The sequence below is a fragment of the Oryctolagus cuniculus genome, chromosome 7 (genome assembly GCF_051225735.1).
Source record: "Oryctolagus cuniculus isolate XC-2025 breed Fujian yellow rabbit chromosome 7, ASM5122573v1, whole genome shotgun sequence".
NCBI classification, from domain to species: domain Eukaryota; kingdom Metazoa; phylum Chordata; class Mammalia; order Lagomorpha; family Leporidae; genus Oryctolagus; species Oryctolagus cuniculus.
Window position 1 is genome coordinate 121,453,044 of NC_142873.1, and position 14,852 is coordinate 121,467,895.

A 14,852-nucleotide genomic window follows, 5' to 3' on the forward strand; every position below is an offset into this window, starting at 1 on the left:
ACCAGGAGAAGCACCTGGCTCCTGCCTTCGGATCAGCGCAGTGCGCTGGCTGCAGCGCGCTGGCAGCGGTGGCCACTGGAGGGTGAACCAATGGCAAAGGAAGACCTTTCTCTCTCTCTCTCTCTGTCCACTCTGCCTGCCAAAAAAAAAAAAAAAAAAAAAAAAAAACTCCCTGTCTCTCCCTCTCTCTGCAGCTCTGTCTTTCAAATAAAATAAATCTCATTAAAAAATAAATAAAGACATGGGGCCCACGCTGTGGCACAGCAGGGTAAAGCCCTGGCCTGAAGCACCGGCATCCCATATGGGCACCAGTTCTAGTCCCGCCTGCTCCTATTCTGATCCAGCTCTCTGCTATGGCCTAGGAAAGCAGTAGAAGATGGCCCAAGTCCTTGGACCCCTGCACCTGGAAGAAGCTCCTGGCTTCGGATCGGCACAGCTCTGGCTGTTGTGGCCATCTGGGGAGTGACCCAATGGATGGAAGACCATTTTTCTCTTTCAAATAAATAAAATAAATCTTAAAAAAAAAGTACTACAGGAACCATCATTGTGGTACAGCAGGTTAAGCCACTGCCTAGGATACCAGCGTCCCATATAGGCAACAGTTCGTGTCCTAGCTACTCCTCTTCTGATCCAGCACCCTGCTACTGCATCTGGGAAAGCAATGGAAGATGGCCCAAGTCTTGGGTCCCTGCACCCACATGGGAGACCTGGATGAAGCTCCTGGCTCTTGGCTGGCCCAGCCCTGGCCTTTGCAGCCATTTGGGAAGTAGATGGAATATCTATCTCTCTTCCTCTCTCTCCTTCTAACTCTACCTTTCAAATAAATAAAATAAATCTTAAAAAAAAAAAAAACACTGCTTTTTGGAATTGGTTACACAGCAATAGACAAATGGAAAGCAAGTTAAAAACTTGACAATTTTCAAACAAATTTTACAGAAAGAAAAGAGTAAAAACCATGAGAGGGACAGGTGAAAAAGAATACCCAATGGTGGCAATCTTTGCTCTACTAAACTATTTATCTCTAACTCCAAATTTGCATATCTCACTAATAAGCTTTGGCACCTCTTGGAATAGTTTTAGAAACACTTAAGCACTAAATCACCAAGTAACAACTAAGTTATTTAAGCAAAAAGCTAGCTATCCAGAGTGGAAGGAAAGGTCTTACATCCTTTTATAGTTATTTTTCCAAACCCTAAATACTGCTCTACTAATAAGAGTTCTGGAAAAAATCTTTCATCTAATTAACTTTCCAGTGCCATTTTATTACTCCCTATAGATCTGCACCTTGGTACTTGCCTAGTCAGCCAGTTCCTTAATGAATGGCAAGTACCAAGTGATGTATGATTTGTTAAAAGTCTCCTCCTTTTAGGCTATGATGGTTTTCAGCACAGAGATTATTTCTGACTTTTTATCATTGAGTACCTCTGGTGTATGACACCATGTCTGGCACAGAGTAAGTGCCCACTAACCACTTGTGATACAAATTAAAACAACTAAAGGACTTTCTCTTCAAATCACTTCTACCTAGGAAATTCTCCTGTATAACAGATCCCAAAAGTTGTGCTAAGACTGTAAAAACTTCAATGCACTTATGATTTCTAAGTTTTTAATAATAATAAAAAATCACTGGTTTGTACACTGAAGAACAGTTCAAACTTAAACCATGTTTTATCTAGGTTTTCTGTTCTCTATTCACAATCACAACTCTTTTAGAACATTCCCATTTGTTTGAAGACAACTTTAAAGGAAGAAAAAAACAAAGAAAAAGAGATTCAGGAGTATGAATACAAATGCAGTATCTGGCAAAACTAGGATTTGAAATTTCAAATCAACCATGACTAACATGTAATATACCTGCTTGAGGTTTAATCCAAATGAACATCTGCTATTAACAGCCAGTGAAGCTTGGTATATAAAACACTGATGTAAGAATCTTGCAGATCCAGGACTGAATTAATGCCCATTATTTAACAGCTATTTACTATTTAGAGCAAATTACTTAAGCTTTTTGAGTATCGGTTTCTTCATATGAAAACTACCCATTGCAGGACATTTTTAATGATGAAGAATAATGTTTATGTAAAATGCCTTGAATAGATCTGATAAACAAGTGCTCAACAAATTGTAGCTTTTAATACTAACAATCAAAAAGCAATCTATACAAAAGAATATGATTTGAACCATGAAACTAGCCAATCAACTGGTTTGTTTGTAATTAATAATCCATCAGGGTTACTGATCTTAAAAGATCAATTCAAGTCTAAACAACAAAACAGAAAAATAGGAACAAAAAAGTAATGGGACTTTCAACTCTCCTAAGCGGCCAAGTAAATCTGATTCTGAAATAACACCCTTTGAATATGAGAAGTCATTCAGAGTGAAGAGGGGGAGGGAGAGGAAGAGAAGGGAGCAGAGGAGAGGAAAAGGAAAGAAAAGAGAAGAAATCATCTCAGAATAGTTTTATGCTTGCTCATCAAGTTCAAAGTACACTGAAAACAGTGTGTTCTGAGAAGTGGACACTGCAGCTACCCCATATTCACACAGGGCTTCAGTTTCCAGGACATCAACCTGAGATCTTTCATCAACATTAAATTCTCAGTCAAGAACTATAAAGAACAAGGTGATTGTTTCCACCTAGTACAACCGGAACGAAAGGCAAGTAATGTAACAAATACTGGAAAAGGTGATAACAGATGTATCAAATATACAGAGGCACTGAAATCCCTAGAACAGCAAGTGATTTGAGATCAGCATAGTAACAAGGAACATGTTTGATTCTCATATCAGGAACAATAACACTCTAGACCATGTAAATAAATCTGTATATACATAATTTAGGGCCAGAAACTACTAAAATACACATTTCTGTAATGTTTAATCTTACACGTCAACTTTCTGGGCCAAGAAATATCATATGTCTAATTAAACATTATTTCTGGGTGTGTCTGTGATAGTGATTCCAGAAGAGATTAGGATTTGAATTGGACTGAGAAAACTAGTCTGCATACTTCATGTATACCTTTCAAGAGAGACCGGGAAAGACAGAGAAAGAGAGAGAGAGAAAATAAATTTACTGTATGGAATTGGCTGACATCATTATGGAGGCTGAGATTTGTTGTCTGCAAGCTACAGTATCACATCTATTGGTTCTGTTTCTCTGGAAAACCCTAATACAATCTCTAAAGTAGTATACGAATTGTTGGCCCATGACGGAATCATTAATTAGTACAGGATTAGCTCAAGTTTATACCTGTAATTTCTACATAATAGATATCTATTGGACTATCTTCACCAATATAATTAGAATTCCAGATCTCCACCCCATACACACACACACATTTTTATCACAAGATAAAATGCCATATTTACAGGAAACCTATTCACTTAACCAGTTAGTCTGGTGTGAACTCCTGATCTAAGCTAAATTACAGATAGAACTATGCTATGCCTGAAAGACAGCTGCAATCAAAGTCACAGAATTGTATATTAGACACTCTAACAAACGTACAAAACTTATTTTTTTTTTCCTTAAGTTAGCTCCAGTGGCTTGCACCAAATTTATCTTAGCAGTATGGAATACATTTAGGCAAACAATATCTAAATAATAGTTTCAACTTTAAAAGCACAACTAAAATTTCAAAGATCAGGGGTATGTTCAGCACAGTAATTAAGTCATTGCTTGGGATTCCTGCATCCTATGTCAGAGTGCCTGGTCTGAGTCCCAGCTATTTTGCTTTCAATTTAGCTTCCTGATAAAACATACCCTAGGAGTCAACAGATGATAGTTCAAGTACTTGGGTCCCTGTCACCCATATGGGAGATGGAAATGGAGTTCTGATCTCCTGGCTTTGGCCTGGCTGAACTTTGGTTGTCGCGGGCATTTGGAGAGGGAACCTGTGGAGTGATCTGTCTCTCTGTCTGCTTTTGTCTCTGTCTTTCAAACATTTTTTTTTATTTCAAAGACCAGACACTAAAAAATATTCTAGGATCTACAAATAGATAATTAACAAAAGATAAATTCATGAGTAGAGGGGTGGGTTTTTTGTTTTAGACCATTCCAAGTAGCAGACTGACAGAAATAATTTGTTTACTTCAAATTCTGTGCACCAAAATAATGAGAGTATATGTAGACTTCCAGCTTCTGGTTTAGCATGCAAGAATCCTGGAAGTCACGGCTCAATCCTAACAACAAATTAAAAAGTGAACAAACTAAAAAAATTAACAGCTGTTCTTGGATCCATTTTTAAAAAAAGGTCACAGAGCAAACCATTACCTCAAAATTTGAAGAGATAACAGGTGAATACAGAATATCAAAAATTACCTGAGCAGAAACCTCTGTGGGAACTAGCACTGGGAAAACCTTAACTGCAACTAATAAATTGCTAGAGGCCTGGCGTACACAGCTCTGGCAGTTACAAATTCCAAGAAGATCCACTCACAGGGGAGCTCCCATACTTTTGTGAATTTTACCTATAAGAGCTCTAATCAGTTATAGTGAGCATCACACACACACACACACACACACACACACACACACACACACACACAAATCTCCTCATGCCTTTTGGCAGGGAGTAGGGAGAAGAACCATTTGAAATATGCCAAAAGCATTATTCTTAATAAGGTCTACCCTCAGAAAATACTAACCAGTGCAGAACCTACTGGGGTTATATCAGGGTCTAATTGCCCTGATCAACTCCAGCCCAATTTAGCTATCCTATGCCCCCTCAATGGAGGAAAAAAGAATTGAGAAGCACTAGGGAAGTTCACAGTCCTAAGGCACAGATCTGTTAAAAGACTAAGACTTAATCATCAGACTGTATAATGCTTCCCTTCCTCCCACACCTTCCCACATTACTACAGGAATATTTACAGCAGTCCCTTTAATATGATACATCTTTTCCACCTATCAAGAAATGATTACTACAAACTAAAAGGCAAAAAAACATTTCTAAAGACACAGCAAGCATGAAAATTAGACTCAGATAGGCAGGAATGTTGGAATGATGAGACCAGGATTTTTTTAAAACCTATGATTAATGTGTTAAGAGCTATAGTGGGTAAAATAGCCTGCAAGAACAGATGGGCAATGGAGGCAAAGACTGACATTCTAAGAAAGAACCAAAAAGAAATGCTAGAGACCAAAACATTCTACCACAAAACAATAACAATGTAACAGAAATGAAGAATGTTTTTCATGGGCTCATTAGGACACTAGACCTAAGAAAAATTCTTCACACATAGGAAATCTCATTAGAAACCTCCAAACCTGCAAAAGCAAAGAAGTTTTTCTAAAAATTGAGAGGAAAAAAAAAGAAAGAAGGGTGAGCAGGCATTTATCCTAGCCACTGAGCCACAGGTGGGAATGTCCACATTACATATCCACATACAGGAGTGACTAGCTTTGGGTCCTGGCTCCCCTCCCAATTTCAACTCCCTGCTAATGTATGCCTTTGGAAGCACCAGTGTTGCCTCAAGTAACCGGGTTCCTGCTGCCAATCTGGAGGACCTGAAAACCCAGACCCAGCCATTGCAGGCATATTTTTAAGTGAAACAAGCCGAAATGAAAACAATATATACTCGATTCCAAGTAAATGATATTCACAAAAAGATAGCAAAAAGATCAATCATTGTCAGAGGCTGGGGAAGGAAGAAATGAACAGGCAGAACATAAGATCTGGGGGCGTGGTAAAACTACTTTTTATGACACTATTAGGGTAGGTGCACATCATTATATTTTTGCCCAATTCCACAAAATACACAACAGCAGAACTAAACCTTAATATAAACTACAGTATTTGGGTGATAATGATGTGTCAAAATAGATTCATCAATTACAAGAAATACTCCTCTCTGGTGGGGAATAGTGATTATGAAGAAGGCTACACAAGTGCGGGAGTAACATGTACATGGGAAATCTCTCTCAATTTGCTGTAAATTTAAAAACTGCTCTAGAAGGGGCCGACACTGTCGCTCAGTGAGTTAAAGCCCCAGCATCCCATATAGGTATTAGTTCATATCCTGGCTGCTACACTTCTGATCCAGCTCCCTTCCAATGTGCCTGGGAAAGCAGCAGAGGATGGTCCAACTGCCTAGGCTCCCACACCCATGTGGCAATCCTGGAAAAAATTCCGGCTCTCAGCTTTGCCCTGACTTAGTCCTGGCTATTGTAGCCATCTAGGGAGTGAACCAACAGATAGAAGATCAATCTCTCTTTGTCTGTCTCTCCCTCTATTTCTGCCTTTCAAATAAATAAATAAATCTTTTTAAAAAATGCTCTAGAAAATAAAGCTTACTAAAAAAGAAAGCATATGGAAGGGCTTCAAATATACATGGAAATGCAAATTATCTTTTAATTCTATTTTTCCACAGTTTTTTGAAGAAGCTCTCTCATATGTAAATCAGTTACAATGTGACTCACTACTAATCCCATCCATGTAAGTAATTTATTTCACATACAAAGTACCAAATATCAGAATTTAGTCAAATTTGAAGGTTTATAAAATTAATGCTTGAGGGGCTGGTGCTGTGGCATAATGAGCTAAGCCTCCGCCTGAAGTGCTGGCATTCCATATGGGCATTGGTTCGAATCCCAGCTGCTACACTTCTGATCCAGCTCTCTGCTATGGCCTGGGAAAACAGTAGAAGATGGCCCAAGTCCTTGGGCCCCTGTACCTGCATGGGAAACCCAGAGGAAGCTCCTGGCTCCTAGCTTTGATCAGTGCAGCTCCAGCTGCTGCAGCCAAATAGGGAGTGAACCAGCGAATGGAAGACCTCTGCAGCCCCCTCTCTGCTTCTCTGTAACTTTGCCTTTCAAATAAATAAATCTTACAAAATTTTAATGCTTGAAATAAAAGTTGATACTACAAACACTCCTGCCTTGATAACTTTTTGTAAGCATTTAGAGAATTGTATCTAACATTTAACTATGTCAAATTTGAGAAGGAGGTGGCATTGTGGCACTTGTGACACTGGCATCCCCTACTGCAGTGCCAGTTTAAATCCTGAGTGCTCCATGGCTTCACCCTGGCCTGGCCCTGGTTTTTGCAGCCATTTGAAGAGTGAACCAGCCAATGGAAAATCAATCTCTCTCTCTCTCTCTCTCTCTGTCACACTGCCCTTTGAATAAACAAACTTTTTAAAAAATTTTGAGAACATAACGTGAAGGTCTCAAAGCTTAAGATAACTACATAAGACGAAAGCTTAGGGTACTTGTATAAGATGAAACAAACCCATGCTCGAATTACTTAAGAACATTACAATATTATTCAATTACAACCCAAAGAAAATCTCCAACTCTAAGTTCTTGACTCCCTTTTATTCTTTTTTTAAAGATTTATTTATGGATGGCACTGTGCAGTAGCAGGTAAGGCTGCCACTTGCAGTGCCGGAATCCCATATGGGTGCCGGTTCAAGTCCTGGCTGCTCCACTTCCAATCCAGCTCTCTGCAATGGCCTGGGAAAGCAGTAGAGGATGGCCCAGGTCCTTAGGCCCCTGTCCTCGCATAGGAGACCCAGAAAAAGCTCCTGGCTCCTGGCTTCAGATCCACACAGCTCCGGTCATTGCAGCCAATTGGAGAGTGAACCATCGGATGGAAGACCTCTCTCTCTCTGCCTCTCCTTCTGTGTTTAATTCTGACTTTCAAATAAATAAATAAATCTTTTTAAAAAAGATTTACTATTTACTCCTTCTGCAATTTGCCTTTAAGTATTACATATATATGTGATATTTGAAATCCTTGTCTAAGTTAATGTTTGTTTTTCTACATAAAGTTTTCCATTTTACGTGGTCAAATTCATCAATCTTCTCCTTTTTGGCTTCTGCATTTCACATGTTTAGAAAAGCCCTCTTAATACAAATACTATAAAGATATTTAAACACATGCTTTCTATGCTATTTTTAGAAAGATCTATTCACCCATTTGAAAGAGTTACAGAGAGAGAGTGAGAGTGAGAGTGTGTGTGTGTATGAGAGAGAGAGAGAGAGAGAGAGAGAGAGAGAGAGAGAGAGAGAGAGGGAGAGAGAGAGAGAGAGAGGGAGAGGGCGAGTGAGCTTCCATCCGCTGGGTCACTCGCACAATGGCCAGGGATGGGCCAGACCAAAGCCAGGAGTGAGGAGCTTCATCCAGGTCTCCCACACGGGCGCAGAGGCCTAAGCACCTGGGCCATTCTCCACTGCCTTCCCAGGCACGTTAGCAGGGAGTTGGATTGGAAATGCAGCAGCCAGGGCTTGAACCAGCACCCATATGGGATGCCAGCACTGCAGACAGTGGTTTAATCTGCTGCACCACAGTGCCGGCCCCTTCTATGATATTTTCGTGGATTACTCAACTTTTTCACCATACAGAATCTATTTTGTAAGGAAGATCCCACACTATGCTCGTCTCATTCCATAACATGCAAACACCCTAGATATCTTTCCAAATCAAATACCATATATTTCAACTGCACATGTAGAATTCTATATCATACCATAGTTTTTTCAGTTATTTACATATAGCTAATACATTTATTAACTATGTGTAGCAATGATGAGTGTTTAAATTTTCCATTATAAAGAACGTTGCTATTAACTTCCTAGTACATGCCTCCTTGAACACATGTGGGTTTATGATCAACATTAGATGTAATTATGAAGTCACTAGTGTATCTTTTTTCATACTGATAAATTACCTTCCAAAATGATGTGTCTAATATGTTTTCATCTTAAAAACTGGTTACCTGTGCTCTTTCATTCAATAAATATTTAAACACTTTCCTTACGTGGGGCACTGTTCTAGAGACTGGCTACACAAGTGTAATGGTAACCAACCCAGACAAGGGCAGCATTCCAATGACAACAGACACTAGAGACAAGAGCTAAGTTCAAACATGGGCTCAACAAGTTCTGCAGGTCTGATCTTTTTAAGATTTATTTATTTATTTTAAAGTCAGAGTTAGGGAAGGAGAGAGAGGGAGAGACACAGAGAGAAAGAGAAAGATCTTCCATCCTCTGGTTCACTCCCCAGATGGTCCCAACAGCCAGCGCTGGGCTAGGTCAAAGCCAGGAGCTTCTTCCAGGTCTCCCAAGTGGGTTGCAGGGGCCCAAACACTTGGGCCATCCTCTGCTGCTTTTCCCAGGCCATTAACAGGGAGACAGATCGCAAGTGGAACAAGAGGGATCGAACTGACACCCATCTGGAATCCATCACAGGCAGTGGTTTTACCCACTATACCACATCACCAGCCCCTAAGTTTCAGTCTTGAACAAGTTATGCTCTTATGCCTCAGGTTTCTTAGCAATGAAATATTAATAATAGTATCACCCTCATAAAATTGTTCTAGGGATTGTTTTGCCTACCTTATAGAAATTGCGGCCGGCACCGCAGCTCACTAGGCTAATCCTCCGCCTTGCAGCGCCAGCACACCAGGTTCTAGTCCTGGTCGGGGTGCCGGATTCTGTCCCGGTTGCCCCTCTTCCAGGCCAGCTCTCTGCTGTGGCCAGGGAGTGCAGTGGAGGATGGCCCAGGTCCTTGGGCCCTGCACCCCATGGGAGACCAGGATAAGTACCTGGCTCCTGCCATCGGATCAGTGCGGTGCACTGGCCGCAGCGTGCTGGCCGCGGCGGCCATTGGAGGGTGAACCAACGGCAAAGGAAGACCTTTCTCTCTGTCTCTCTCTCTCACTGTCCACTCTGCCTGTCAAAAAAAAAAAAAAAAAAAAAAAAAGAAATCACTCACTAAAGTTTTCTCATTACCTAATATTATTACTTATATTTGCTATTATTAACTATTATTTTTCCACTGAAAGTAAAAATGATATATTATGGAACTATCATTTCCCTGATAATCAGTAACACAACTTTCTTAAAAAAAAAACTTTTTAGTCTTATGTTTCTTATTCTGTGATCTCCTGTTCAAATCCTTCAACAATTTTTGTTCTGTTGGGATGTTTGCATTTTTCTTTTTGGAAAATATTTATTTATTTGAAATGCAGAGTGACGGGGGAGGGGGAGAAAGGAAGGGAGAGGCAATGAGGGAAGGGGAGGGAGGGAGAGAGGAAAGAAGGAGAAAGAGACAAAGTGAGATCTTGGGGCCAATGCTGTGGTGGCATCCCATATGGGAACTGGTTCAAGTCCCAGATGCTCCACTTCTGATCCAGCTCTCTGCTATAGTCTGGGAAAGCAGTAGAAGATGGCAAAAGTCCTTAGGCCCCTGCACCAGTGTGGAGACCTGGAAGAAGCTCCTGGTTCCTGCCTTTGGATTAGTGCAGCTCTGCCTGCTGAGGCCATCTGGGGAGTGAACCAGCAGATGGAAGACCTCTCTCTCTCATTCTGCCTCTCCTTCTCTCTATGTAACTTTCAAACAAATAAATAAATCTTAAAAAAAAAAAGTGAGATCTTCCATTCATTGGTTCACTTTACAAATGATCACAACAGTCAGAGCTGAGGTAGGCTAAAGCCAGGAGCCAGGAACACTTTCTTGGTCTCCCATGTGGATGGCAGGGACCCACACACATGGGCCATCACTTGCTGCCTATCCAGCAGGGAGCTGGATCAGAAGCACAGACTTGAACTAATTCCCCAATGGGGATGCTGGCATCACAAGCAGTGTATTCTATTGTGCCACAATACCAGCCCCATGTCTGTATTTTTTTAATAATTTGTCAGAATCGGCCGGCGCCGCGGCTCACTAGGCTAATCCTCCGCCTAGCGGCGCCGGCACACCGGGTTCTAGTCCCGGTTGGGGCGCCGGATTCTGTCCCGGTTGCCCCTCTTCCAGGCCAGCCCTCTGCTGTGGCCAGGGAGTGCAGTGGAGGATGGCCCAGGTGCTTGGGCCCTGCACCCCATGGGAGACCAGGAAAAGCACCTGGCTCCTGGCTCCTGCCATCGGATCAGCGCGGTGCGCCGGCCGCAGCGCGCCAGCCGCGGTGGCCATTGGAGGGTGAACCAACGGCAAAGGAAGACCTTTCTCTCTGTCTCTCTCTCTCTCACTGTCCACTCTGCCTGTCACAAAAAAAAAAAAAAAAAAAAAAAAAAAAAATAATTTGTCAGAATCTTTACATATCCTGGGCATTAATTCTTTGTTAAATATGATACAAATATTTTCTGGTATGACTCCTCAGTTCTGACCCATACAGTCTGTCAAGTTACAAAGGATAACAATTTTTTTTTTTTTTTAACAGGCAGAGTAGACAGTGAGAGAGAGAGAGAGACAGAGAGAGAGAAAGGTCTTCCTTTGCCATTGGTTCACCCTCCAATGGCTGCCACAGCCGGCGCGCTGCAGCCGGTGCACCGCGCTGATCCAAAGGCAGGAGCCAGGTGCTTATCCTGGTCTCCCATGGGGTGCAGGGCCCAAGGACTTGGGCCATCCTCCACTGCACTCCTGGGCCATAGCAGAGAGCTGGCCTGGAAGAGGGGCAACCGGGACAGAATCCGGCACCCCGACCGGGACTAGAACCTGGTGTGCCAGCGCCGCTAGGCGGAGGATTAGCCTATTGAGCCGCGGCACCAGCCAAGGATAACAATCTTGATCACTCTTTTGCTAAGAGAATTTCAGGTTCTGCTATCTAATTGCTTTTGATTGCTTAGGTTTAGGGAAAATGGGTAGGAAATACTTTCTAATCTGGGGTATGGCATGTCTGGCCTATGAGCCATAAAAGGCCCACAAACTCACTTGGTCTGGCTCTGCCATGGCAACTGTAGGTTGGACTCAAAATTCAGTAAGTCTGTAGAAGGCTAATTTTTAAGCTGATAATTTTGTATGGCCTGTGAATGATATTATAAATATTTAAGTGGTACCTGGCAGAAAAAAAGGTTCCCCATTCCTGCATGAAAAGTACAGGGAATATTCAGAATGGTCATGGAAATGTATATGTATACTATGGAAACAAACTATGTGGATTTCAAAATTTTTTGTACCAAAATAAATGTGTCCTAATTTGTTATAGCTTGTCTGAATATGATTAAGTTTGAAGCACTAAGACAGATAATGCATTAGGTTGAAAAGAATCCCTATCAGAGCAATACAAATTCTATTAAATTAAAGCAAAAACGAACATCTAATTCACAGTAAAGCTTGGGTAGAAGAATGATGAAATCATCAATGCTTTATAAAAAGTTTATGGGGACAATGTTCCCCCAAATCAGCAGTTCACAAAGGGATAATTTATTTTAAGAAAGGAATGAGAGGCTGGCTTTGTGGCATGGCACATTAAGCCATCTCCTGCAGACATCAGTATACCATATGGGATGCTGGTGTTGAAAACAGCAACTTAACCCAATGTGTCAAAATACTGACTCCTTTTAATTTTTCCATGAACATTTTGAAGTTCCTCACAGAAGTCATGGGCTTACAGGCAATTTCTAACTTACCTACTGTTATCTCCTACTTAGTACAGGGTATAGTAGTGCTTTCTTTATAAAAGACTCTGGATGGGGGCTGGCGCTGTGGCATAGCAGGTAAAGCCACTGCCTGCAGTGCTGGCATCCCATATTGGCGCCAGTTCAAGACCTAGCTGCTCCACTTCCAATCCAGTTCTCTGATGTGGCCTGGGAAAGCAGTAGAAAATGGCCCAAGTCCTTGCGCCCCTGCACCTGTGTGGGAGACCTGGAGGAAGCACCTTGCTCCTGGCTTCAGACAGGTGCCATTGCAGCCAATTGGGGAGTGAACCAGCAGATGGAAGACTCTCTTTCTCTCTCTCTCTCTGCCCTCCACCTCTCTCTCTCTAACTCTTTCAAATAAATAAATCTTTTAAAAAAAATAAAAAGCTTCACCCTTCATCATGTACTATGTAAATTATTTCAGCAACTTCTTTAACTACCACGGTAGGGCCGGCACTGTGGCTCAATAGGCTAATCCTGGCCGGCGCCGCGGCTCACTAGGCTAATCCTCCGCCTTGCGGCACCAGCACACCGGGTTCTAGTCCCGGTCGGGGCGCCGGATTCTGTCCCGGTTGCCCCTCTTCCAGGCCAGCCCTCTGCTGTGGCCAGGGAGTGCAGTGGAGGATGGCCCAGGTGCTTGGGCCCTGCACCCCATGGGAGATTAGGAAAAGCACCTGGCTCCTGGCTCCTGCCATCGGATCAGCGTGGTGCGCCGGCCGCAGCGCGCCGGCCGCGGCGGCCATTGGAGGGTGAACCAATGGCAAAGGAAGACCTTTCTCTCTGTCTCTCTCTCTCACTATCCACTCTGCCTGTCAAAAACAAAACACACACACACACAAAAAAAGGCTAATCCTCTGCCTTGCGGCGCCGGCACACCAGGTTCTAGTCCTGGTCGGGGCGCCGGATTCTGTCCAGGTTGCCCCTCTTCCAGGCCAGCTCTCTGCTGCGGCCAGGGAGTGCAGTGAAGGACGGCCCAAGTGCTTGGGCCCTGCACCCCATGGGAGACCAGGAGAAGCACCTGGCTCCTTTCTTCGGATCAGCGCGATGCACCGGCCGCGGCAGCCATTGGAGGGTGAACCAACGACAAAAGGAAGACCTTTCTCTCTGTCTCTGTCTCTCTCTCACTGTCCACTCTGCCTGTGGAAAAAAAAAAAAAAAAACAGTACCACGGTAGATCATTTCTTTCATCTGAGGCTTTTCTATTGCTGTCTTTGCAGCTTGCCTGGCTTTGCCAATGGCACAGTCCCAATAACCACATGAAACACCTGATGGGTCAGTCATATACAGTTATTTGCCATCATTCACACTGTAAGACCCAAACATGAAACTGAAGCCAAACAGTCTAACAGCATAGTACAGCATATAAGTACAGACAGACATGGCCACTCTGGTCTGCAAGATGCATTAGTGAAACATTACAACCAAAGTTAGATCTAAAGGTGGAAGCTTCTTCTCTTGCAATGTCTGCTAAAGAACACGCATCAGTCAACAATCCCTCAACTGCCATTCCAACATGTCGATCAACATCAAAGTCATTTGCTAGAACCTTCTAAAGTTTAGAAAGGACTAATTTTTCTACTCCAAAGACAACACCATCTTCAGATCTGGTTCTAATAGCTATATTACTACTTTCCACAGCCTTCATAGCATATTCCACTTGAAAACCTCTTCCACCTGAAGAAAATGTGGAGGCTGACAAGTCATACCTGGTGCTGATTGAGCTCATCGTGCTAAAACCTCTAACTACATTTTTAAAGACTAAGTCCACTTACCTAGGGAGTGAACCAACGGATGGAAGACTCTCTCTCTCTCTCTCTCTCTCTCTCTCTCTCTTCCTCTCCTTCTCTCTGTGTAACTCTTTCAAATAAATGAATAAATCTTTTTTCTTTTTTTTTGACAGGCAGAGTGGACAGTGAGAGAGAGAGACAGAGAGAAAGGTCTTCCTTTGCCATTGGTTCACCCTCCAATGGCCGCCGCGGCCAGCACGCTGTGGCAGGCACACCGCGCTGATCCGATGGCAGGAGCCAGGTACTTATCCTGGTCTCCCATGGGGTGCAGGGCCCAAGGACTTGGGCCATCCTCCACTGCACTCCCTGGCCACAGCAGAGAGCTGGCCTGGAAGAGGGGCAACCAGGACAGAATCTGGTGCCCCCACCGGGACTAGAACCCGGTGTGCGGTGTGCTGGCACCGCAAGGCAGAGGATTAGCCTAGTGAGCCGCGGGGCTGGCCATGAATAAATCTTAAAAAAAAAAAAGGACAAGTCCAGTTAAGCATACTGATACAGCTGTTCGGTATCCTCATTTCCTTCTTTCTACATGTCCTGCCTGGTACAGCTCTTTTCTATTAAGTGCTGCTACACTGGTTGTTTTCAAGATATCATTCTGGGTGATCTAGGCTTGTAGTTTCATATCAAACAATGAGACAATGTGGTGTCACTGAAGAAGTACAGGATCCTTGGAGCCAAATGACCTGCATTTGAGGTTCAGTCAT

At 42.8% G+C, this 14,852-nt stretch overlaps 1 protein-coding gene and 1 pseudogene across 7 annotated transcripts in view; both read right to left on the reverse strand.

Moving 5' to 3' along the window:
• The window catches only part of ZFYVE9 (zinc finger FYVE-type containing 9), a 213,141-nt gene that overhangs the window by 158,635 nt on the left and 39,654 nt on the right, over positions 1 to 14,852 (reverse strand). The gene's annotated exons all lie outside the window — the stretch shown is intronic.
• On the reverse strand, positions 12,628 to 14,092 carry LOC138850649 (proteasome subunit alpha type-3-like; annotated as a pseudogene).